This window comes from Augochlora pura, chromosome 10, assembly GCF_028453695.1.
Source record: "Augochlora pura isolate Apur16 chromosome 10, APUR_v2.2.1, whole genome shotgun sequence".
Classification (NCBI taxonomy): Eukaryota; Metazoa; Arthropoda; class Insecta; order Hymenoptera; family Halictidae; genus Augochlora; species Augochlora pura.
In genome coordinates, this window is record NC_135781.1 from 7,382,972 (window position 1) to 7,410,295 (window position 27,324).

General features: G+C 45.4%; 1 protein-coding gene across 6 annotated transcripts in view; it reads left to right on the forward strand.

Annotated features, from left to right (window-relative positions):
- The window catches only part of Prosap (SH3 and multiple ankyrin repeat domains prosap), a 265,310-nt gene that overhangs the window by 77,670 nt on the left and 160,316 nt on the right, over nt 1-27,324 (forward strand). For all 6 annotated transcript variants that reach the window (XM_078191925.1, XM_078191928.1, XM_078191929.1 and 3 more), the window contains exon 2: nt 24,683-24,744. The gene's annotated coding sequence lies outside the window, so the exon portion shown is untranslated. The remainder of the gene's footprint in view (nt 1-24,682; nt 24,745-27,324) is intronic.

Sequence of the window (27,324 nt, forward strand, 5' to 3'; positions counted from 1 at the left end):
TGTCTCTCCGTCTCTCTTGTTCGCTCCCTCTCTCCGGAGCAGACTCGTTCCCACGACGAATCATCGGCCAGCCGGTCTTTCAATTACAAAGTGGACCCGCTAACCGGTGAATTCCCGCGAGCCAGCGAATTCAATCGAACGATTGCTCGGAACTACAAAGTGCCATCCCCCTATTGAATTTCCCCGCGTTCCTCGTCGATTACGTTCGACGTTTGCGCGATAGCGGCAGCGTCACCAGGCCGAACCAATTCCGGCGATCAAATATTTTCTAACCTTGACTGTCTCGATCCCCGATAGATGGATCGACTTCGCGAACCGTCCTACGAACACCGAGGCGACGTCTTCGATTAAATTGCAAATTCGACGCAAGCGGTAAAATAGGAAGGAAAGAAAATAGGAGCGGCCTTGAGCAAATTCGTGGGAGAATTCCAAGGCTGCCGGCAAACATTACGACGGCAATAAAGCGAGCGACGGGGCTCGCGATAAAAACTCTAGGGTCAGTAAAAGTCCTGCCGAGACGATCAAAGACATATATATTGGATCCCTGAATGACGGCGCGAAGGTCGCGGGAAAATTGCATCGTCGACGAAACGACATAGGACAGTTACGCGAGAACGCGATAATGCTCGAGGAAGCTTGACAGGATGGCGCGACGGATTTCCGAGCGCGGGAGGAAGCTGCGAGGAGAGGAGCGGGTTGTGAAGGTTAACACGAAAGTGTCCAGAACGGTTTCTTTTGTTCGATCGCGTGAACGATCGTGTGCTGGACGTAATAGATCGCGTGATTACCGGCACAGTAACTCGCGGACTCTCGCCGGTTCATGGATCATTCGCGACGACGAACGTGAAAACGGTGTAGCGCGAGGACAAAGACAGAACAAGAACTGCGTGGACAGAGTATTACAAAGTCGGTTATGCTCGTTATTATAGCGTGTGACAGCGGGACTGGTACACACGAGCGGAACTTTTACATAATGCAACGACGACGACGACGACGACGGGCTACGCTCGCAGCTCGCAATTCGTGATTCGCAACAGACGGGTTTCAGCCTTCGCCGAAGAGAGAAGAGGTGGATAGGCTGGCGGGTACGGTAGGTGGGTGAGTGGGTGACTAGGTAGGTGCGCGAGATCTGGAATAGTCGATTTCTATTCTTCGCGGCTGCATCATCGACCGGCGGCCGCCTCGCGTTTTCCAAAGGTGAGATCGCGTGTCGAGCGCTGGAAAACTCGCTCGCTTCGGGAGACCTTGAATTTTCATTTCTAACCGGTGGAATGCACTCTTGATTCCATCGGACGATTTTCTACAATCGCTCCGAGCGGAATCGATCTTAGAAAGTTAAAGAAACGCGTAGGTATCCAGCGTTTTTAGTCGACGCCTTTCCTACAGTATACTGGCTTGTTCTGGCTCCGATCAAGATCGAGATAACACCCACAGATAATTGCGTGACTCACTCTGCATATCGACTGTTTGCAATACCAAAACCAATAGAATAGATAGAGTACATATCCTGACGTACTTGCGGAGCATTTGCGAAGCCTCCAAGTTCAAGTGAATCTTGCGGCAGCAATGATCCATGGAGAATCCTGTGGTGAAGGCAACATACTTATTAAAATTCATTTTATATGGGGTGGGTCCGAATAATGCGTATAAGCGAGCGAGGAGATCATTTCTTATGAAAAAACAGGAAGGAAATACAGAATGACTTTTACGGTAATTATTTGGCATTATTAATTATTAGATATTATTAGGTAATTATTAGATATTGTAATACAATTATTAGTTATTTTATGATAATTTAGTATTTAAATATATTAAGCAAAAATGAAGTTATCCAGTGTTGTAGGAGTATAGTGTTGTCCAAAGATTTTCCCAATTTTCTTATCGTGTTACGGCGAAACAGTATTGTAGGTTGCAGTGCTATACCACGGTTCCTGAAATTTAGTCTATCGTATTAGAGCGGAACCGTGTTGTAGAATGGCACGTTGCGGGAGGGCTACCTGTATCTCGTAAGTCACAGCTGAATTTCGGTGCTGGGTTTTCGAGCCACCCGGTGTGTAGGGGGCTTAAGCGAAACAAAGTGGCTCCGTTACGCGGACACGGGTTCCCCGACGCCCAGCAACGGAACGGCTAATTACCTAGTAGGCCGACTCGTTCCTTTTGCTTGGAAACCGATCCGCAAATACGACGAGTAGCGGAGCACGCGTCTCAAGTACGAATTGCCGGGTTCTCGGTAGCCGCGGCAAGATCAGGTGCAGAGGCAAGATCACGCGTAAGCCCGCTCACGTAAGAGCGGAACGGGTCCGTTTCGCACCGCTCCGCGCCGCACCGCACCGCGCCGCGTCGGGATAATTGCGTAAGGTGAAATTTCGCCGGAAGGTAGATCACCCCGCGAGACCGTTCGCTCTCGATTCCGCTCGGCCGGCTCGCTCGATCAGAGACGCGACGCCGACACCGGCACCGACGCCCGGCCGAGAGGAAAACCACGATGGACGCGCGGTATCCGCTCGAGATACGACGCGGGGCTCGGACGCGTTATCAATTTTCCTGGACGCCACGCCGCGCCGGGCGATGCTGCGCTGTGTGTCCGTCTCGTTAGACGTCCGAAGCCCCGTCGTCGTTGCCGCGTGTCGAAATTTTTCTTTTGCCCGAGATCGTTAACGTCCGATCGACAGGTAAAACGAGTCGATCGCTCCGGCAAACTAGTTCTCTCCGATTGCCAGCGGAAAAATTGGTTGCTTGCGCGATCGTTCGCCAAGCGGAGAGCAACCGGTGTTTTTCTTCCTCCCTGTATCCTTAACCCTACCACCGATGTTTTTCTACAGATATTACGCGGCTGCCAGACTCGTGTTTATGATAATGGAAAATTTACTTCTATCTGATCGAGCATGCACTCTGGCGACGACGCGTCCGCGCTCGGACTCCGTTCTTCTACTCTGTTCGAGCTAAGACGTTTCTTTCGCCCATAGGCCGACTAAGCTGAATTTATTTATTTCGACTTCTTGCCATTTTTATTATAATATAAGCTTATAATGTGCATAATTTAAAAATAAATGGAAGGCTAGATTGATCAGCATGGTAGATTTAATATCACCAATTTCTCTGGTTGATTGAGATGAAATTTTATTCATTTAATTTTACTTAATTTCATTTAATATTATTCGTGTAATTTCATTCGCACAGTTTGATAACGGGAGAATTAATTTTTATTTCGATTCAGAAGAAATTTATAGCATTTGTATTTAGTAAATTATGTATGAAAGGGAAATTTCAGACATTCTCATTCACTCGAAATTATACGAAATATTTTTCGGAGCAATGCACAGTGTTCTGGACTACAATAATTGTTGTCCAAAAATAAAGATTATTTTGGGGCAAAATTAAATTATTAATGAAGATTAAATTATAATCATCTTTGTAATAATTAAAGTATATCTACATCGTAATTCAATAACTAAAGTAGATATACTCTTAAACGTCAAGACATAGTACAAACTACATGTCCTAAAACTAAATCATAGATGTAACTAAATAAAATATTTCGAACTGCAATTTTGTAATTTTATCTTTATAACGTTATATTTAATTGCACAATTATGCAATGAAAGTAATATTTCCATTATCGAAGTTTCAAAATTTTATCAATTTACAAGTAGAAATATTTAAGTTAAAAAATCCATTTTGCCGAAAAATTACCTCGTTTCAGAGTACCGGGAGATGCTCAACATTTTCTTTGGACAACAGAGTTAAGTATCGACAAATGAAATTTGTCCGAACACGGGTCAGAAGGGGGGAAACGAAGATGGACGTCGGACAGGAAACGCAACAACGAACGTTTTCGTGCGGAGCCCGTTTTCTCCCGGCCTTCTCGCGTTTTCCCTTTCCATCGACGAACCGGAGGCTTCTTCCTCGGCGCGGCGTGTAATTGGGAAGTTCCTGGGAGAGAATCGATCGATCGATACCGCGGTTGGCGTCGTCGCCAGCATCCTGTGTGCGGAACCTTGGAATTCCGCGGATTCCTGCGGTACCGTTCGGCGCACCCTACGTACGCAAGGAGCTTCTTTCGACAGCGCGCAGAACTCTACCGAGATCAGTGGCGTAGGTAGAAGTTGCAAAATCGGCCGCGGCGTGCACCAAATTCTCTGCGTTATCGCAATTCTTCTTGTCATTTCGATTCCTTATCGCGGAGAGATTTTCTCGAAATTAACAGTGCTGGATTTATGGTGGAGGATCACTTGCAACTATATTATAATATAAATAATATAAATTGTTATATTATATATATTATAATATAAATTGTTGGATGAGATATAAAGCAATAAACGTATGTATTTTTCCTTTACCTTTTTATTAGAATTGCTTTATTAGAATCGCCTACTGCTCGGTTGTACTACTAATTTCAACTCACATTGTACATTCGATTTTTTATTGTACTCGTGCGACATCTGCATAAAATTTTTATCTATTTCTTTATTTTTCTGTAACAAAGAATTTTTTATCTAAATATATAAATCATTTATTCGTACAATTTTCTACGTCTATTGTAAAAGATACTGAAAGTCCATTTCACATTTCAAGAGACAAAGTGGCTTCGATAACTAGATCATTAGCTTAAACATTAACTTAATTACCTTACTAGACTAAAAATAAAGTATCGTATTTCCTGTAATTCTTTTTACTCTCTCTACCGTTTCGAATTGCAACTAGTAATTTTTATAAACGCATACGATCCAAAGATAATGCGACTGTTACATTATCTATTGCCGCGTAACAATTCGGAGCACGTTTAACCGCCGTGATGGAATAAACGATAAAGAATCGCATTTTCCTCCATCCATTTCAACGAACTAATAATTACAAGCATCGCCAGCGTAGAATTCATACGATGTTCGGCAAGGACGCGGCGCGGAAACGCGCTCAAAACGTGACTCGGCAAGGAAAATTGCAATTGAAATTCATGCAAGGTAAACAGAAGATACCGTATTCATTTGCTAAGCGATCTACTACAACGTATGCAGGTTATCGAGATAGGAGCCTGTACAAAAGCTAATGCTAATAATTGCGCAGAGTACGAGGACAGGGTAGAGTATAGACAACTATTAGCTTAACAAGAGCCAGTGCGATAAGTGCTAGAAGCGGTGTTCCGAGCTCTTTGTTTCGCTAAAGCAGACACAACAGGCTCCGGCAATTTTTAACCTGTTAGCATAACAATCTAGCTCGCTGCGTTTATGGAAATTTAATGCTCGAAGGGTCATTTCGACAACGAGTCGATGAAACATTGCCGACAAAACGAAGAATACGAGCATTCTAAGGTAGTAGTAGATTGTGAAAGTGATCGGCAGATCGCAAATATATTTGCATTTATTGCATGCGTAGATTTTTAGTATGCAAAAAGCGTATAAATTACGAAAATAATATTTATATTTTTATTATTTTGCTTTTTTTTAATCGATAAAGGAAACTTTTTATTTAATTTTACTGTTTGTAAAGCGACGTATAAAAATGAGAGTTTTTATAAAAATCCGCCTGTCTAACCATAGAATTCAATCTCGCCATTCTCACAAAGCAATAGTATATGTTAATCACTTTTGATAGCTTCAGCGATAAATTGAAATAAAATTCCGCTATTACTTCTATCAACAATATTTAATCTTTGTGGCGAAGGTTGGTGTACAATAAATATTAATGATTTGTCTTACGTAGGAATTAATTGGTAACAAAACAGCGTTAAACAACGCAGCTATATGAAAGAACTCGTAAGAGTTAAATCGAGAAAAGGACAAAGCCGACAAAAGTATTGCGAAAATTATACGATTCAATGTCTCGAGTTTACGGTACGATCTGATTCGTCGCGGCTAGTCCCCTAAGTCCTCCGGTTTTCCGCAGACTTCCGAAACGCGACCGAACCGACGGTCGCAAAACACTTTCCTCAGCTGCAAAATTTCCGGCAGGGGCGCGGGGTGGCCGCGGTCAAGTTTTACGAGTTCGCCTCGCAGTAAGCGAGAGCTATACCCCCGATGGGGCAGCAGACAACGATAACATATTCGGTCATAAAGACTTCTGGCGCCCCGTAGTTCGATGGACGACGGTCTCGGGACATCGTCCGCGGATAAGGTCGAGGCAATAAGTAAAGTCGGGACTGCCGGTGGTGGACCTGAGAGGACCTCGGAGGACCTGGAAGGACCTGACAGGCTGAACGATCAAAGTTACGCGGAGGATATATCTCCTCCCCGGCTACGGATCCTCGATGGAGCCGCTTCGAACCGCTTCGAACCGCCGCACGGTGGTCTGGGAATTCGCTTTCTGTGACCAAAATTATTTTAGCGTTGTTCTAATGTTTAAGACGTTATTGGGGTAGTACGTCGAATTTGTTTCGATTGCAGCCAGAATATTATCAAGCCAAAAATATATATTATTATTATTATTATTAGCGTTGTAGTAGTTTTACTTTCCGACGTACTGAATTCAACTTACTCTTTTTTTGCTATTAATGCATAAGATCCGTGATCTAGCGATTAGATACAAATCGTAGAAAGTAGAAAGTTTTATTAAAAATTAGTTTGAAAGATGCACTTTAACACCTTTGATAAAATGGAATGAAATGACGAAACGGTGTTCAAAATTGTTTTCGAATATGTTATGGTTGGTGTATGAAACGTTCAATTTGTATTTGAATTATACAAATAAAGCTTCGAAGAATTCTCAGATTTATGGCGAAAGGAGCGTCTTGAATGGTACCACGCTTAAGAAATTGAATATCGGCCGTGGAAAGCGTCCTCGGTCAGGCGCTGCGCGCCGCGACAGAACGTTCCCGACTAAATATTCGCGCGAGCATCCACGGAAAAATCGTCTCCATAAAATATTCATTAAGCAGATTGCATCGGCGCGGCGCGCAGCGCTATTGAATTTAGGTAGAGGCGCTCGGCACAGGCTCGTACACGGTTCTACTCGGTCTGTACACGGTGGTTCTACTCGCCCGTAGACGCGCGTGCACGCTCGCCACGCACTGTCCCCCCAGCGGGCATGCCCGCGCCCGTGCGTGCGTACACATATCTTTAATATCTCGACGACGAATCGACATTCATTAGGATGCATTGGCATTCTTTCGCCATGGGTACACACAGGCTGCGCGCTCCTCGCGCAGAACCTCGCGGCGAACGTCGTGGGGAACGGGTTATGCTAGGATCTTCGTCGCGCGCTACTAACGACCGAGGATTCTCCGATTCCGATTCGATGCGTACCCGCGCGGTTTTCATGCAACGTCGCCTTCGACTCTCGACAAGACCCAGCCAACCGTCCCCGAAGACGTTCCCCTCGGAAATAATGCGCCGAGGAGTTAGCTCGGGCTCGCACCAGTCCCGATCCGGCCGATCTTTCTCGTTCAATTGGCCTCGCGAAAATACCGCGTTTCTCGAATCGTTCCACGAAATACTGTGAAGAACTATAAAGATCGTTATTACTGCTATTATTAGTATTTTCAATTATTGTTTCTTGGTTTTTCCTTCGACTGCTGGTTAACTCTTCGTGGCTGTATTAAGTCAATACGTAGGTTTATATGCAGCGAAATGAACTGTAATACGTAATATGCAAGATCAGGTAGGAAAACAAAATTTATTAATTCTTTTTCATAGTTTAGATATATATATAACATAATGATACGTACTAATTTTATCTAAAAATAAAAAGAATAAATAAATAGTTTTGATGGCCGAGACTAGATGTACGACATCAAAGGGTTAATATTTAGTAAACGGAATAGGGAAATCTCTCACTTTTACCTCAGCAATTCTATTCTTCCCTTTTCTTCTTTTATAAAACACGGTTTTAATTAAACTCTGTTATTAAATTTATTTTTACACTGATCATTATAATTTCTCACTTTTATCAACATTTGTAAAAGGTGCAAAGGATTTCCATTCACTTGAATAAAATGCTTCAATGTAATGACATTTTTTAAATTCGTGGCTCGATCGTGAAAGTGTTCATCGCAAGAACATAAAAACCTGCAAGTTGAGGCATGCGCGAACGCAGCAGCATTGTTCGTTGATTTCTGGTCCGAAATTTTCCGGCGCCAACGCGATAATTGTTTGGTAAATACCGGAGGCCTTCAATTTTCCAATATCGACGTTTCTCTCCGGTTTTCGCGTTCAATTTTTTATCACGTTCCTCGTATCGATGCCACGTTTACCCGGCTCTCGCTGGCCCGGCTGGCTCTCTGTTACGGCACGGTGGCCGCGCCCGCGCCCGCGCCGGGACAACAGAGTTTTGCAAAACAAACGGTCGAAGGTAATAAAGTTGCTGCAAGTCGTATTTGTTTTTCCGTTCGAAATTCATGGCTGTCGGCGTCACTTCCGAAGCAAGAGAGGGATGGAGAACGAGAGTGACAGGTAGAGAGAAATAAATAAATAAATAAATAGATAGATAGATAGATAGATAGATAAATAGAGAGGGAGAGAGAGAGAGAGGGGGGGGGGAAGCATCGAGAGGAATAGACAACGAAAGTGCGAGACAGAGTAAAATAGAGAAAATGGGAGTGAGTGAGAGAATAATCGAAAGAGGAACCTAAAGAAAAAGATAGGGACAAGGAGTGGCAGAAAGAGACCGAGAGCGAGAGACAGAAATAAATAGTGCGAGCGAGAAAGAGCAGTCGAAAGAAAGAGAGGTAGTCGGAGAAAGAGGGGGAAGGGAAAGAGAGAAAAAGAAAGAGGGAGACAGAGAGTTAGAAAGGGCGGTTCGGTATCGCGATCGAGCGGAAGAATGCGCGTACCGGCGCGAAATACATTCGTCCAATTACGCGAGAGAGTTCGGCGACGCGCGGGGGATCTCCTATCGGGACAAGTGTATCGTGGAAACGCGAGTTCGGCCTCAGAAGGTTGGTTAATTGCCGCGCTTAAATCTCCCGGTCGAGCCGCGGCCGGGCCTCCGCTGTTCCCTTTATCGCCTCTATCCTCTCGGGCCAGCGTTCTTTATCGAGCCGCGCCATTACTCCGGTTAGTTGATAGAGCGCGAGAAACGGCTGGATGCATTTAACATGGGATACAAATGACCTTATCGCGTACGCGGCTGACCGTCCTCCATGGCGCAAAGGGCTCTCGAAGCCGCCCGAACCGCTTCGCGCCTCGAATCGTCTGAAATCGCCTCGTTGGCCGAGCGTTTCGCTAACCGCGATCGCAGAAACACCAATCGTACTTCGATCGTAATTGTTTTCCTCGTTATTGAGCTTTCGAGACCTGAATTGAGGTTTATTTAGCTGCGAGAATTAAATTAGAGAGTCGGTGTCGAAAGGAAGCATACAGGAGAACTGAAAACGTGCAATTCGAGTACGATGATTAGGCGAAAATGTATTTCTTCATTTAATGATAATAGTGTGGAAGAAATATACCTCAATTTTTTTAACGTCTTCGTGGGTTTGTATTTCAACCTTTTTGATATGAATGCATAATAATTGCGATCTAATAATAATATATACACTCCCATAAAAATTGAGGGGGCACAAGTATCGGCTCGCACGTAATGCTAAAGAGATGATAACAAGATTACGACACCTATCAATATGCTGTCGGATCTATCAAAACCATTTATCAAAATGCTCCGAGGCTTGCCAAAAAATTGTGACACTTTTGGAAACGCTACAAGAGATGCATGAAAATTGCAAGACCTGTCATACGATTATATGATTGATCAAAAAAGTTATTGATCCTACTGCAACACTGTAAAATCCAATTAAAAAACTGTAGAACCTCCTGACACACTGGAAAGACCTACACAAAAATTATACAGTCTATCAAGTCGCTGTAGAGTCTGCCAAAAGAACCATATGATCTATCAAAGCATTTAATACTTATTCAACAATTGTAGGATTCATCGAATTGTTGTATAGTATATCAGAATATTGCGGGAACTATCGCAACGTATATCATAAGATCTGTTACAAAATTAACACATTAAAGGCGGGGCATCTTGACGAAAGTATGCTAGGTAACGCTTCAAACCACAAAACATACTAAATACAAATGTAAAGCGCGCATGGATTGGGCATGGATTGCGCAATGAGGTTGCAAACCGTACTAATACGAGTCCCGCCTTTTTAAGCTACAGTCGAGATAAATCGTATTACTACGACTCCTACCTTTAAGCTACAGTCGACATAAATCGTAGTACTACGACTCCCGCCCTTAATGTGTTAAGGAGCCATTAGAAAACAGTAAGTCGAAAACAGAAGTACGAATTGATTTCGGTCGGAACGTCGCGGAATAACCGCGCCGGTATTGTTTCAGTCGTCGAGCCTAAAAGTGAGCACACAATACGGCGGAAACCGACGGTCCGTTGATTCAGTTTGGTCGATTGTTTACCGCGAAAGGCAGCGGCCGTCCGTCCGGCAGAGGATTTTAATTCGCGGATAGCCGAGTGACGAATGGCCGGCGTAATTGCACCGATCCGGAGCCGGGATCGCGATCGCGATCGCGATCGCGCGTGCGCGCGCGACCATGATCCATGCGACGCAACGTCTCCCCGGTAGGGTAGCAGCCGTAGATCATCGGATCACCCGCGCTCGTTCGGCCGCGGTCATTAGGCTAATGCAGCCTCGCTTATTTCCATGCAATCGATCCTCGGTGATTGCGTCGGCGCTGCATCCCTCTACGTTGCCACTCCGCGCCCTCCGCTCCGTAAATATCGCTACCTGGCTGCTGCACGGGGGAGATCCACCGCGCAGAAAACGATCCCCCCCCCCCCCCCCCGGGCGGCCACCCCCCCCCCCCTCGAAATCGCAATTTCTATTTCCGTGCCCGACACGTAATTAGCCTAATTGCTCGGATTACTTTCATCTCCGGCTTGCCTCCAACGGGGACGCGTTACTTAGCGAAAGTACCTGCGTGTTTGCCGAACTCGCCTTACTGTGTCGTTTATTCATTTAAAATGCGCGCTCAATCACGCTACTAGGATAACTTTGATTCAACGAATCGTTCTTTCAGCATCTTACGACTTCTCCCGCGGATACACTGATTTACATTTTCTCGTGGTTTTTTTACTTTCCTTGGCTACGGCTCCGTTCAAAGCTAAGTCGATTAACACGCGAGGCAGGTAATTTACTTTTATCGTATGCCATCGTATGCTTTTACTTCAATGCTTAACCCTTAATTACCGTTGCCGGTCCGTGAGACCGCTGCTAATTACTTATTCATCCGAGGCTGGAAGATAATTGTAAGAAAAATTTTAAAAACATTATCCTCCGGAAAAGTAGAATTAACAATTGATTCGAAAATGAGATATTGCGTTCTAATAAAGGATATTGCGTTCTTCTCCAATTTTTGAGTCGCAATAGTATTGCTAGTTTTTATAAGATAGTTTAAAAAATTGCCTCAAGACCAATTGATTTTGATCGTTATGTTTTCTTTTTATTTTGCTTATTTTAAACTAAGAACGTTCGATAAATATCGAGTTAATTACGTCCAAAAACGAACCAAAGACGCAGGGGATTGGCTACCTCGCAGTAACCGGTTCCGCTGCGTTATCGCTAGCAAAAAGCGCTCGTATAAGTCATCGCGCATGATCCCGAGCATCGTGTGTCTTGCGTCGTAATCCGTTTACAGATCGGCGGTAAACTGATTAGCGGGACCGCGTGTGCAAATGACCGCCGACTCCTCGAGAATGGGTGGTCGACCGATCGATCGTGGTCTGTCGATAGTTGGTGTACACACACAGCTGGCCCCCCCGACAAAGTGCAAAGTTCAACGGGTTGGACCTTGTCAAATATAAAGTTACAGATCCCGGGAACGTTCGCGAGTTACGCGACCCGACGGACCAAGTTTACTTTCGACTTGAAAATCGAAGTTGCCCGGCGAGAACGTGTTCGCGAACTCGCCCGCCGTTTTCTAATCACTCGTTCCGTCTGTTCCCGTTCCATAATCGATCAGCTGCGAACTCAAATAACGAGCGAAATAATTATCAATTCGCCGCGGCGTTTTCTGCTTTTAAGATAGCCGCTGCTCGGTAATTGAATCGCGCGTGGTCCGTCGCGTTGATTTCTTGGCATTGCGGCGATTTCATGCGATCCGATTTATAATAGGGGAAACCGAACAGCGTTTCCTCTAATAACAATAAATGCTTAATGAACAAGCGGTAATATTACTCGTCAAACGCACAGATAGCGATATCGAATCAATAATCCACATTTAACCGTCCTCTTCGCGCGCGCCGTTCCATTCATCAACCAGAGCCTCTCATATCTCTTGCTACATTCTCCCTCTGTGTATTCTATGTATATGTTCTTTCGCATTCACTGATTGACATTTAAACCGAGCTTGCAATAAAACGATCGCGCACAATATGTACGTGGGGACAGAATATATTGGATAAATGAGACGTCCATAGCTCGTTATAGCCCGTCATACGGAGGAATGCGCGACATTGCGTCGAGTTCTTCTGTTCCTGTTGCATTTTCTCCTTGGCGCCGCGTCGATTTGACACTGACAAGGAAATATAATCAGAATTCAAAATATTGTTTTTATCGACCAACGTCAACATTAAAGTGATGAGAACAGCCCTTGAAAATGGGGGTTTAAAACTCGTTCCTTCAGGAAACAACACTTTTCGTGCGAAAATTATGCGTGCTTGTTTTCTAGCGTGTATAATAATATAAATATTCTGTCGTTAGTTGCATCAATAATAGCCAGAAAGGATGTCGTAATTATCACCGCAGTATTAATAATTGAATATAAGAAGAACAAGTAAATATTTCTCGCCTCCAGTTTCGTCTTCCGGATCGAACTGGAAAAAGCGAGATTTCCGCAGTTCTGGGAGCGTAGAGCAACACGAAACATCGGCGGTTGTTGTTTGCGTCAATTGATAACTGTCCGCCGGAATTCCGATAAAGACGTCGTTAACCCGAGCCCGCGATAAACTCCGCGCAAATGAGTACCTCTGTCAAACCGTATGGTAATTTACAATTAAAGTAGTTAGACGCTGGAGAGCGGTTCGCCGATTACCGGGCGTCCGTCCATTGTTACTCGGTCGGCGCGGCATCGCGTACCGCAATAATAATAACGGCAGCGATAATAACAATTTGCTGTTGGTGTTGCCGTCGAGACGTCGGCGACGCTCGCGCGCACGGAGTAACGGGGTACCTGCGCGAGACGGAGCGTGTTTTCCGCTCGCAACGCTCGTGCTTGAACCGTCGCGGCCCTCTTCACGGATCTTCCGGCGCAGGAGGATGCACGCGTGTGTGCACAAGCGCGGAGCACGTCGGGCGAAGTTGAAGTTCCGCGATGAAAATGAGCGCAAGATGGCCCTCGGCGCTCTTCGAACCTTTCCTCTCCGTTGCTCCGATCCCTGGCGGAAACCAACGGTCTCGAAAGCAAGAGTGCGCGTTGCCGTGCTCCGCACGCTTCGCTGTGCCGGGCTTTTCTATTTCTCTTGTCGACGATGCTCTCCTACGACCGAGCCCTTCCTTCTTCTCCGCTGCGCCACGGCAGCCTGCAGCTCCGCACCTGCTTCATCTGTCTTCGACTTCGCGGGAATATATATGCTCTCTCCAGGTTTTAACAATTTCCCTGCGCGCGCGCTAGACAATGCCGCTTTTAGAAGCAGGGGCGAGCAATCTTCTTCTTCGATCTCTCCGCGTAAATAAATGACACACTTTGGATAATATGTGTGTGTGTGCTCATGCTACCCGTTCATGCGAATAATGATACGGGAACATGCTTTATGGAGAGAACCATTGCTTAAACTGTACGACGTTGGGGTAGTGGAGTTGGTTATTGCGGGGTGACCTATTGCTGTGCTTATGGTTTCTTTTCAGACACAATCATCTTTAAGTTTATTGAATAAGATATATTACATTATTTTATTCAACCATAGGCAAAATAAATCAAATTAATTTTTGTTCAAGTTAAAAATTAAAATTACATTAAAATTAAATTAATGTATCAATTAGAAAAAGATATAATCCGTAGAATTTTGGATATTTTCACTGAAAAAAACAAAGAGTTTGAGTATAATACTCTTAAAATTATTCATGAAAGTATATCCCAAAAATCGACGAAAACTAGTTATTTAATGCACCGCCATAAAACCTCGGAGAAGTCCTAAGGATGCGCCTGTATGCACCGTGTGTACTAGAAATTTTAGAAAACGGTACACGCTGCCCGTGCTGAATTCGACAAACCGATTTTCCGGCGCTGGCCATTAGTTTCGCGCGAAACGACCCGGCGTTTCGGTATTCCGTTGCGAGAGGATTTCTATCGGGCACTTTCCATCCGGGACAGAGACCCGCGTCCCGGCCGTAAAGTCGCAGAAACGTCGGCCGCGTTAAGAGCACTTACGCCCGCGAGATTTTCCTTCCGCCCCGGCGTTACCATGGGGACATTTTCGCGAGGGAATGGCCCTCGCCTCGCGACGGAGCCCAGACGAGGGCCTATCCGATGATAGGTTATCTCTCCCTCGTCGCCGTTCGGGCCCCTTCGGACGACGAACGACCTTCGAGCCGAACGCAAAATGAATTTTCTGATTCCAGACACTCCGGACGCTCCGGGAAATGTTTTAGGACGCGGCTCTCCCGACGGAATTGTTTCGAAAAGAACTGCGGAAATAAATTAAATAACCGCGACGAGAAAAGGTTCAACTAACTTTCCTTCCAATAGCGTAAATTTCTCAAATATGAGATACTTTTATTTTTGTAAACCTTTTTTTAGTGTAATAAAAACGGGAACCATGCTATAGGATCTAACAGAAAGTATTTTTCTGAAACTCTCGTTTTTTAATTTTGTTATCTCTTAAAATGAAAATTGAAACGTACGGCGGAATATCCGAATTTATAATTCCACACCCCCTATTTTAAAAAAATTAATACCATGGTTATTCGTATGGAACGAATAATTAAACAAACGCGCATAAAAAAAAATCAAAGCTATCGAATGATGCATGTTACATTACTGTCACGTAATTATTAAAAATTTACATCGAAATTAACGGAGTCTTTTGCACCGACCTGTTATTGACCTCGCAGCACGCGGAGTATTTATTGCGCTCGATCGAAGCGTCCGACGTGATAGAAGAACGCGAATAAACGATATTCTCAATCCCGGGGATCATCCCTTTCGTTCATGCACGAATTCCCAGACGAGATTGGCGCGGAGGAAACGAGAGCGACGCGACTCGTCGGAACTCAGCCACGGAGGCGATAAAGAATTCCATTTCCACGGAAACTTTACAGGGAAGGGGCGTTCCGATCCGCGGAGATTCCCGGCGTCGTGAATAACGCGCAGGAGTTCCACTCTATCGCGGCCGGATTCGCCGAGTTCCTTCTTATCCAGTTACCTGTATTCTTATTCGGAAATCAATGGTCCCTTATGGTCGCGCTCCGAATTCCCGGAGAATTCTGCTGGCGTCTACAACGAGCTACTCGTGTCGGAACACAGAGATAACGCCGTACGGTGGAACGGCAAGCAACGATGAAATTTGATTATCGAGATAGAAGACGGCGGACGATTATTATCGCGTGACCTGTTCTACATTCCAATTACTCTCGTTAGTGTCAAAATGCAGCTTTCAGCGAACGACATCATTCCTGACTTTCGTATCAAAATTACATGTATCATTGAAAAGATTTCAGTAGCCTGTATTACATGATGTTCACAGAAATTGTAGATAAGGTTTTGTAGAAACCACGGTGTGCATTAAAGCTGTGTAATATGTGTTACTTTATTTATTTAACATTAGTGGGGCCAATACCCTTTTAATTTTTCTGCAAAAATTCTATATCATTTTAATAATAATAATAATAATGGTAACAATGATAATAACAGTAATAATGGAGTAATAATAAAATAATAATAATAAAATTAGCATGAAAATTATTTATATATTAAAGCTATAATTTCGTGTGAATCGATCCTTGTACGGTAGTACGCGATGTTCCCCGAGCAGGAGAAAGAGCACGAGCGTTAATGATTCCGTTGTAAAAACTGTGCAATGAACGCGGCATGATTCATGATTAAAATGTGACAGAATAAATTCTCGGACGGTGAAAAATGTGGTCTGAGCAGAGCAGCTTCTTTAGAAAAACGACCTCCGCAGAATAGGCTGCGGCATTCGCCGAGATTTCGCAGCCCAAAAACCAGCGCAGCTCGTCCAGCCAATGTGCTTTTAAATATGGCACTCGTTTAAGAAAAAGTCCATTAGTTCCCTCAGAAAAAAATCCTAAAGACCAGGTTTCTTTTTTTCACAGGCAGTCAACCAGGCATGGCCCCTTAAGGCAGCCGATAATTTGCTCGCCCGGGGGGTTAAAGAGCGAAAAAACCGGAGCGCTCCGTTTACGAAACTGGGGCGAAATGTCGCAGGCCGTCGTCGGCCCTCGGTACGCGATAAGGCGACGATCCTCGGTCGCCTTCGTGGATCGCGGCCGATCCGAATCCGCGGGATCGATTTCCACTTGACCCTCGATCGGTCTCGCCGCGAGCGTCGACGCGAACTTAGCCCGGTTTCGACGCCGTGGCGCACGACCGGCCCGCGATCCCGAGACAGCTCGACGCGAAAGGGAAATTCGCGGTTACCGCGCTCGCGGCGCGCATCAATATCGACCTCGATCCCCTCGTGGACAGGATGTTATGACACGGTTGCGCAACCAGCGCGTGCCGTGTCCCGCGTCGAGCCTTCCTCTCGAACGGGGCCGACCTGTTTTCGTCGTCGATCTCGCGCGCCGGCTACGATTCTTCTCTCGCTGTTTTCGCGTGCCCGAAATTTTATGGCCGCGTTCCGTGCCCGCCCGCTCGCTCGACAATTACCGAACCCGGCCCCCGGACGAGCCCGGATTGCTCGTTTCGTGATTTACGGAATTGCGCGACTCGTGTCGGAAGTCGTTACCGGCGTCCTTTTCGGTCCTCTCTCACTCCGGGCCCGATCAAACGTCCCTCGTTATTTCACGCGCCGCGCCGACAGCGCTCGTAAAAATTCCGGCAATTGTAACGAAACATGCCGAACAGTGCTCGTAGCTCCTCGACCCTGTATCGCCACTCTTCGGCGCGGATTTAATGAGGCAGGGTTTCCGTATTAGAGGAGATATACGAGAGAACGCGGATTTATTAGAGACGAGTCTCGGAACTCCGGATAAAATAAAGTTTCATTACTACACGATTTATTTATTTACTTATTTATTCGTTGCATGGGAAACGTCGCTGATATTCGCATCAAGTGACAAGGCATCGAGAGTGGAATTAAAATCGAAAGAATGAGAACAGTTGAGATTGTTATTTATATAATGCATAGAACACTGGTAGCTACAAGAATTATTAGTGATTATTACAAAGATTTAATATTAGAAGGAATACTATCTGTAATACAATGAGTATCATTTGTCAGAGTTAATGCTACCTATCGAGCCCTAAAAACAAAGCTGTATTTATTAAGGCATTCTGATATTTTTATTATAACGTGTGTTTGGGTAAAGAAATTTGTCTGATCATTTTCTATGAAAAAGTCTTCAGAATTTCAGCGCCATTAAAATAAGAAAAACGGCACGGTAGGTGCAGCGTTGGAGCTGAATTAGAATCGAGCGTGTCGCAGTCGCGTTTCCCACGTTCTTCGTGTCGCTTCGAACGGTGAATGAGTTTTTGTTTTCACCCATCGGAAACGTACTCGATACCAGAAACCGCATAAACATCGTCGGTTTAATAACGAAGCGAATTACGCGGCAGTAAACGCAGCTGCGATGCAGTTTGCACTACTCCGTAGATTAACTCCCAAGAATCCCCGAGCAATCAAGCTAAGGAAAGAATAATCGGAAAGACGGCCCCGCCGATGCTCGCTCCGGTTAACGGGTTAATTAAAGGTCCCGTGTAATTAGCTTCGCCTAGGGTACCGCGATTTAATTAAGCGCGAATTGTGTGTTCGAACACAGCAATGGACAATTCGGTTCTCTCTCAGTGTGCGGCGCGTTAACTATGATTGTTCGCGCGCGCGTCGAGAGCGTTGCCGAGACGTGTCGCAGAATCCGCGCAATGTTCCGAGTGCTCTACACAGCTGCTAGACCGTACACGATCATTTACATGAGCTTCTTGCGCGTATTCCGTCGCAGCAACCCCGCTGGAGCGGCGCGGCGAGCGCAATTAATCCAGCGCAGCGGCTTCGAAATAAAAGCAACGGAGGAAAAGTCTATTATCCGTTGACGTTGAAAAATCGCGCGTCAAATTCTCCGGAATCGTTTCGAAAGGAGAACTTTAATCCTGAAATCCATAGTACGTTCGCGCGTCAACAAAAAAATTGTTGCACGCCGTCCGAATGGAAAATTTGTCGACGGCACGATTTACCGTGAGAGACGATTTCGTGCGTCGACCTGCGCGAAATCGGTTACCTGTCGGCCGTCGTCGCCGGGTAACCGTATCGAGCTGTCTCCGTATCGTGTCCCTTGCAACCGAGTGAGCTTAGATCGTAGATAACGGCGTACCGATCGATCCGACTCAATCGCCGGACAAATTTCTACTGGCTTGACAATCGCGAGGATCGATCAGCCACACGGAGAAGCGATTCGACAGCCTCTCGATTCGAAATCCAAGGAAACCCCCACGCAATTCCATGTTGTCTCGCAACATTGCTGCAAGCCGACGCTGACTTGCACTTTCCTATTCGGTACGAAACGACGACGCTGTCCTCGGAAATAACGGCACGACAGAGATACCAACCAACGTAAACGCAGTTGCGCGGTTTTTCAAATACGTGTACGGTCATTTGTCCAGCGAATGAAATTTCTCCAACGATGATTAGTTGGATGTTTATTAAAATGATCCCGTATTAATACTTCTGAATGGTAAAAACAGGTCACACTTTGACATCGATAAACTAGCTTTAACATCAAGCAATTAATAAATACTTAATGAAAATGTTTAGAAAATAATCGTAAGATAACCTGCAAGACGTCTGCGTCGTATAATAGAACCACTGCAAAAACTTGAACGTGACAAGGATGTAACAAATGGAAATGTTCATGTACCGAAGGTGTTCGCGCGTTGAACAGATCATCTAAGGCAATTTGGTTTCTTAGTAAGCTCGTTCCTTTGCCTTACTACGTCGAGTGTTACTCTCAAATCGAAATCAAATTCTGTTTTTCTTCTACCGATGTTACAACACGTGGATGCGCGCAGCTACGTCCAGGTACCGATTTCCATTTGCACTTAGACAGATTGAGCCACGATGAAATTCGAGCAGCAAATGGAGCGAATCCGCTCGTAGGCCAATTAACTCGAATCTCAATTCATTCTATTTCCTGTTCGCAGAAAAGTGACGAGTCTACCGAAAAAAAAGAATCGCGCGTCTACGGCGAATCGTAACGCCGCGAGTTTCATCCCCTTTGCTCCACGGATCGTTCGCCGGCTCGCTCGCTCGCGCGCGCGCGTGCACAAGCGAAGCTGAAACTGGCTATAAATAGAAACGCAGGCGCGTTATTTCCCTTTAATCCGAAAGGAATAGCGAGATATCTGTTGGCCGGTTCGGGACCGGTTTCTGCGAGCGCAACGCGCTCTCGCGCACGCACGCACGCACGCACGCACGCATGCACGGACTCGCGTACGGACCATGCGTTGAGCCTTTTAATGCTCTTTTAATGAAGCGGTTCCCACGAATATCCTAATTACCGACGGGGGGAATAACTGCGACGCGAGCCGTTAAACACCGGAACCCTATTGCCCTCGAAATTAAGGTAAACAAGCTTAATCGATGCTAAATCCGCGCGGTGAAAATGTCTACATGCCCCGGACGCCGGCGAGAAGTACCGATTGCTGCGGTTTGCGGATTACGCGGATCTCAGGCCGCTGCAAATATCCACTCAATCGCGCTTCGTCAGATCCTTTTATCCTTCTCGTCTTAACCGAGAAGCTGCGATTGCGCGTTTAAAATTTTCGATTCTTTTTCTTTTATCGATTCGTAGCAATGCTCGTCGATTCATAGCAATGCTCGTCCAAAACATTCCTGGAAACTGTTACAGCGACATTCAAAGTATTTTGCTGGATACAGCCCACTGGAATTGGTGTCCAATAGGTATAACTTATTTGTAATACTATTTTGTTTTTCACGGAACCATGTTTGCAGAATTTCTGGATATGACAGAGAAAAAGATGAACAATTGATTGATTCTACAAACATTTTTTAGTTCGTTAACATTATACTTAATCATCGGCGATGAACTATAAGATTCATAAAAGTATTAAGTTACATGAGCTTGTCTGTATGAATAAATAGGTAATAAATAATAAATAATTTTCTTAGTCTAAACGTTCAATAAAATCATCCTAAATTATTGAAAAAGTTAAACATATAGTTGTATTAAAAAAAATTTTTTAAATAAACGACGTTTTAGCGTAAACTTGATAAAGCATTATATTCATATATACTATATCGAAAGTAATAGAAAATGGCAAAATACAAATACATTTAATTAGTATTTTTGTTAAGTTTTCCTTTAGATATCAGTAACACTGTAAAAGTGTAGACCGAAAGGTCTACAATTATGCTCGCCACTTTATATCGCAAACAGACTGCGTATTTGAATAATTTCTAGCAAAAATGCATAGGCGAAACATAAATATGACGCCGTATCATTAACAACTCGCTAACACGATTCAAGACGCGACCGAACGTTTATGCAGTTCCAGTTTCTCGCAACCGATGCATAAAACGATTTCTTCGCACAAAGATCCGCAGTCTAATCACGAGTGAACGTCGTAATTGGGCGACCGATATAAAAGACGCGCGAAGAATGAGACCACGTGTTCCCCCCAATTACTAGGGTGGCATTTCGGGTACCGGTCGGACACCGAGCGTCGCCTTAAAGAAGGTCCGCGCCGGGCAGCCGGTTTCCCGGGACACAAAGAAATGAATTAAGAGATCCTGTCGTGGGGGACGCGGGTCCGGCGGAACGTGACTGGAAGCGGACCAAGGCGGATTGACGCGTGCCGCTGACACCGACAGAGCCTTCGCGTCCCGCAAAATGTCAAGTGCACGCGCGAATAGACGTTCGTCTTGGTTGCGCGCATCGATCGGATCGCGCTCCGGTTTCCTCGTGGCTCGTAGAAGCGGGCGCAGCAGCGGGCTGCTTGTTTCCGAGACAATGGCACATCGAGCGGAATACTCGTGTTGCCGTTCTTCCTCCTCGTCGGTGGAGAAGGTGTGCGCGGCCGCTTGCGCGAAACGGTTCAAGGCCTGCATCCGATCGACCATCGCGTTCGAGAGGAGCGCCCCGCTCCGTTATTCGCGGAGACAGAGAATACGTCTTTATCTGGCCGCCGCGGCTGGCCGACGCGTTAATACCATCTGTTGATGGCCAATTGAAACGGGCTATGCCCGACGTGAATGGCGCGCCCGGAATGGCTCCTTATGCGGGTCTTTTATTTCGCCAGACAAATCCGCCGATAGAAATCCCGTCTTCCGTGGAACGGTCTCGGTCGATTCACCGTGGAATAATCGGCCGTTCAGTGCCGTTAGAATTAGGCGAGATTACCTTGGCTCCCCGAGACAAGAAAATGTTTGCTTTTCGAGCGAGCAGGAATTTCAATCGTACCTAATTTTCTAGATTACCTCGTAATGGTCCGCAATCTATTTAGAAGCCAATAAGAAAGTAAGCTCTGCCCTATCCGCAACAGCTTTTTGCGAATGGCCGAGAAGAGCGAGACGAGCCTGAGAAACAGTAAAGAGCCCGAGAATCGTGGCGGGGCCGCAAAAGGCTCGCTCGAGGGCAGCTCGCAATAGAGCATCGTCGAACGGCGGCGCGGAGGCAGAATCGAAGAAACGCCGGCGAAAAAAAAGGAGCAAGCCCCGGTTCTCGAGACTATTAATTATCAGCTGAAAACGGAGAGAGGTGCCGGCTGCGCCCCGGTAATTCGATTTTTTCGACGGGAACCACGCGCCCGCTCGGTTTTCGGGTGCGTGGCGTGACGAGACACCGCGTCGGACCACACCGGCGGACTTTTTTTCCTGGAATTGGCCCGTAGATCGTGCAGGAAATCGTCGAATCGTTCGCCAAAGCGTTTTGCCCGTCGGCGCTCGCCGCCGTGCCGAAACGCGCGCTCTCCGGCCGAAAACGAACGCGAGCGAGGGGATCGGAAATACACTCTGAGCCGCTTAGGCGAATTTAACGGGAGCCCTGAACGGGGTCCCGGTGAATGGCTGCTGGTACCGTAAAGACAACGGACGGTGCTCAAGGGCGGGCAACTATGCAGGCTGCAATTTCGCTGCCCTTAACTGCGATTTGCACCCTCTTCAGTTACAAATGAGGTAGAGCTAAACCGGTAGACTCCTGGGGAGGTCTGTGCTCCGCTATCTGAGTCTGGAACTATGCCAGACGTATGTATATTTAACATCCTCGAAGTGACGAGGTCGCCTACTCTTGAATGAAAAGTATTAACTGCGGATCTGAGTTTTAAAGTTGTCAGTCATTCGATAACAAGTCCTACGATCTTGGAGTTTCTAAAATAATTATGTGTACTGGCACGAGAGCAAAGTGTCGCTTTAATTTTCTGTCGAAATAGACGTTTTAAATTTTTTATTTAGGTATTCTAAAAATTCTTTGAAATAGATAAATGAATAAATAAATGCTTTAATAAGTTTTGTTTCAAAGCAGAAAGCTTCGATCGCTAAATCTCGACTGAAAAATCGTCGACGTTCGACGTGCTGTAACTTAGTGTAAAAAATCACTCAATGGACTGCGTTAGTTAATTTTGTAAGCAGGAGAGTTAACTTTAACTATTCCAAGTGGCTATTCTCTTAAAAATTATTTCAATCAATGACGGCTAAAATTTTGAAACAAGCAGAATGGGTCAAATGGCGTCTCCTTTATTGTATAAGTTCTGACGTCTGTATCTGGTTCAACAAATTTCTTCGGCAATACAGATTAACACGGATTTTTCGATCGGAGTCTCGCCTTTATAACAAGTTCAAAAATTTTGACGTGCAATGGTTTCTAGCCGTTTGATCAAACTTCGTGCGAAAAGTGTGCCGTCGTCGAAGTTACCGATACCGAGGGAACGTCATCCGCATTACGTTCCTCTCGATTTCCTAATTTCATGGAACAGATCGAACACTGTGGAATCCATAGTAGAATCCACAGTCTACGGTATACATATACTTCACGATAGAACCATCGCAGAATGTACGGTGTGGTTCGGACGCCTTCCTGGAGATTGTTTGCGCTCGCGTGGAAGCAGGATGAGGCCGTGGCGGAGGCATCCGGTGTCGAATTTAATACCGGCGGCGTCGGCGTCGGCGACGGCGGCGACGCGGTTCCCGAAGGAGCAAGCAACGTTCCAGGAAATCAAAGCCGAACGGGACCGCGCGAGGAAAGCGGTTTCTCCGTTCGCGCTTAATTCGCGACCAATTTACGCATGAGCTCGTAGCACGGTGGTTATCGGCATGTTAAGAGGCGCGCAGCCGCCTAGAGCCATAGATAAAGACGTAGAAACGAAAGGCTGCACGCGTTGCACCGCCGGCCGATAAGAAGATAAGGATTACGGCGTGGCGTGGCGCGGCGCGGACGCATACCAGCCGCCTCGAGTTTTCATATCGCGTTCCCGCTAAATTGGATTGGATTACAGGCCGAGGAATGTCTGTGAGAACGGGCTGCCGCCGCCGCCTGCGGGCTACGTCCGAACAATTTCGAACGTGTTCCGCGCCGCGTTAATCTCCTTTGTCCACCCTGGCTACTGTGTTTCGCGAATCAACACCGGATCGTGGACTCGCCTCGCAGCGGGACACTCGACGCGTTGCAAATGAACGGTCGCGCCGGATCGACGTCGCAATTCGGTCCTGGATACAATCGGAATCCAATACTTTGTCCTCGAGCGACGACTCCGAGACGACACGAGACATTCTTGTGTTATATTATTCTATTTAAAAGACTGGAAATTGTGTTGCATGAGTCGACAAGTTCAATTTCGTCCGAATAGAATGCAATGATTACATCGTGGATGTTTGTGCAAAGGTTTCTATTGCACAAACCAGATGGGTCAAATTTAATTTTCTCTCTTTCGTTAATAATTTTAACAAGCTGTAGATAATATTTCGTTTGTACGATATAAACGCCGAATACAGTACAGTACGTTACTTCGAAGTTTCAAAAAACAAATGTTCGTGTAGTGTGCTAACTTTTTTTTAAAAATACCCTGTTCGATTATTGAAAATAAAAATGTGTTTTTTGGATAGACGAAACTATGATAGCATTTTTCAAAATTTTCGTTTGAAAAAGCGAAAAAAAATAATAGCCCAATACAACAATTATCAGGGGTGTGTATAGTACTTCGATCTCGATCAAGTTCAAACAAAACTTTGTGCGAGGATGACGGAGCAATTAAGAGCATAATCTTGATTGTATGGAGTTCTATGGGAAGTCTTTCACTGATAGGATAAGTGCTCCGTGTCCCGCTCGTTTTCGCGAAACAATTGTGGAAAATGGAAACGCGCGGATAAAGGAGCGGTCGCGAAATAGACGATAAAAATCGTGGAAGAAGGAAGCGATCACGGACCGCGGTCGCGATCGCGGTCGCGGCTAAATCACGGAGGTGATCGCAAGAGACCCGAGGCGATCGTCGCCGCGATCGAGCGCGTTTTTGCTAACGGATCGATTCAGAGTCGCGGGGCCAGGGAGTTTCATTGTCAGCGTGCGGTAACGGTGAATTAGCGGTTAAAAGACTGCCTTGTTTCGTTGCAGATGCTGCACTCGCTGCACCGTCCCCGTCTGTATCTGGCCGGCGAGATTGCGCTCCGATTATGGTGAGTAAATTCTCTCTCTCTCTCTCTCTCTTTATCTCTCTTTTTCTCTATCTTCCTCTCTCTCCTTTCTTTCCGCTATCAATTATTTACGACGCAGCGGCGAGCCGTTGTTCCCCGGTTTGATTTATGGCGAGTCGCTCTCGCCCGATCGCCGGTTCTTTCGCTTCACGGCCGTTGAAAAACCCGATCGAATTTTCGTTCCCGTTCCAACGATCATCGGGCGCCTCCTACAGCCTTTTTTCGTTCCTCCGGGCGGCTATAGTACAAACATAATCCTACAGTTATAAATATTTTATCCTGCGCGGGATCTCGAAGTTGCACGGTCATTGAAAATACCGTGGCGAAAGGCAATCTTATCCGGAAAGAAAAAGCGGCGCAATTGTGTTGCACGGAATAACTTGTTGCTTGTGATTCTTGTGTGAAAGGGGATTATTCAATTTCATCGATAGTACTGTCCGATTCACCCTTTGCGCTCGTAGATTCGACTCGACAATTTAGAAACTTTGTAGGACGGTGGAGTTATTTTAGGGTGATCTTAGGTTTATTTTCGGGCATAATTTGGCTTTATATTTATCAAATAAAGCATATTAAATCTTTTTATTAAAATATTTATTTATTGTGGTTATTATTTAATACAAAAATTGGTATGTCTTATTTATACTATGTATATATAAGGAAAAATTTTAGTATAACATATTCGATCCGATGCTCCGTTTCCGAGAAAATCGAACTTAATGCTTGTTCATCTTTGAAGAATTTGGCTTGATATTTCAACCTGATATTTCAGAACGACCCGCGTTGATTATACGATACAGATTACGGAGGCGCAATTTATTGAAATTCCGAGACGAGTTCCCGCGGAAAACCCATCTCTAATCCCTTCAGAAGTTGTTAAGCCAGAAACCGGAAACAGCTCCAGCGGTAAAGGTGGCGGAATGAGTCGCAAGTTTCGAAAGATGCAGACGGATCAGTTCGAGCCCGCTCGATCGAGAGAAGCTACGGGGTGAGGTCTCGGGTTCAGGAGCGAAGCCAGTTAGCCCGAGCAAGCGTAAAGCTCGGAAAGAAATCTTTTTCATCTCGAGACAATAGCCCGGTACTCGAACGAAAGCGCTAAAAGCCTGCCGCGTTGCTTAGCGACCCGGAACCACGCTAAAACGAATCATCTCGCAACGCTGTTTCCAGTTAACCTTTCCATTCTTCATCCCTTCTTCCCGGTTCCCTCCCGTCTAGCGCCGTTTCCCTTTGGTTCTCTTCCCGGTAGCCGGCAAATAGCCGAGCGACCGGCAAAGCTTTCGCTTTAAAGAAAGAGGTATCCCCGATTCGTTTTCGGCGGTATTGGATTCCCGCGTGGATCGTCGAGCTGGATCGGCCGGTTCGCCGTCCTTCCATCTTGGAGTGCTCGACTACTCTCGATATCTCGGTCTCTATACATTATGGAACATCCACACCCATCGCGGACTCCGGCGGGCTTTATTATTCTCCGCCGCGCGGCTCGCCGCGTCGCTCGCGATGATATCGCAATAATTTTCTGCTGTCGGGATGTAGGTCAGCCCACCGGGGCGTTGCGGAGCAAGGCAGATGAACTTTGAATCGCGTGTTTGTTTTATCCATGCGATAATGGGTTCCCGTTTACCCCGGACCCTGCGCGAGAGATTCGCCGACGACTCAATCGGACTACACCCTCTCGGACTTGAATGCGCGCGGACTCGGTCGTGGCTCGCCGTCGGAAATACAATGCATCGCTCGCTAGAGCCTAACTGCATCGTGCTCTGGGTCAAGATGTTCAGATCGGAAACCGCGGAAATTGTTCCGTGATTCGGTCAAAGACCAAATCGAAATGCATCGTTTCGACACCGTTTCCACGAGCCAAGTTCGCTGTCGAAAATAAATTACATTTTATTTCGTTGAACTTGTTTCACCCGTTCCAATCTTACGCCACAATTGCGGTATCAACTATTATTCGTATATAAACTAATTAATCACTGTATCTATTGTTCTCGAATTCTCGAGAAACTCGACTTTTATGCAACGGTTCGTGACCGTAGATATTCTTCGCTTTTTCTCATAGAAGCACATTATACGGCTATTATAACTGTTTACTTCAAATTAGAGTTAAGTACACTGCCATCAGTATTGTTCGCAGACATCTTTAATTCTCGATCTTATTCTTATTATTCTTACTACTATGAATATTATTCTCATTATTTTTTTATTATTCTTATTACTATTTTTGTTATTTTTATTATTGTCGTACTGATTTTCCTACTGCTATCATTATCGATAATGTTACTCATATTACTATTATCCAATTGTCATATATTAGTACCGAGTGTTTCATTCCATTTCTGTTGATTGTTATAAAATCTTGTATTACTTTTCTGCTTTCATCTTTCTCTCACGTGCTTGCTATTGTAAAATTCTCTATATCAAAGGGTGCTGTACGTTCGCATAATAAACATTGTTATTATTATTATTATTATTATCATTATTATTAATAATACGCATCAGTCGCAAATGTTCAAACGCGTCGGCCTTCAGATTACATTATTATACAGGTCGAAAACCGTGGAAACCGTTGGA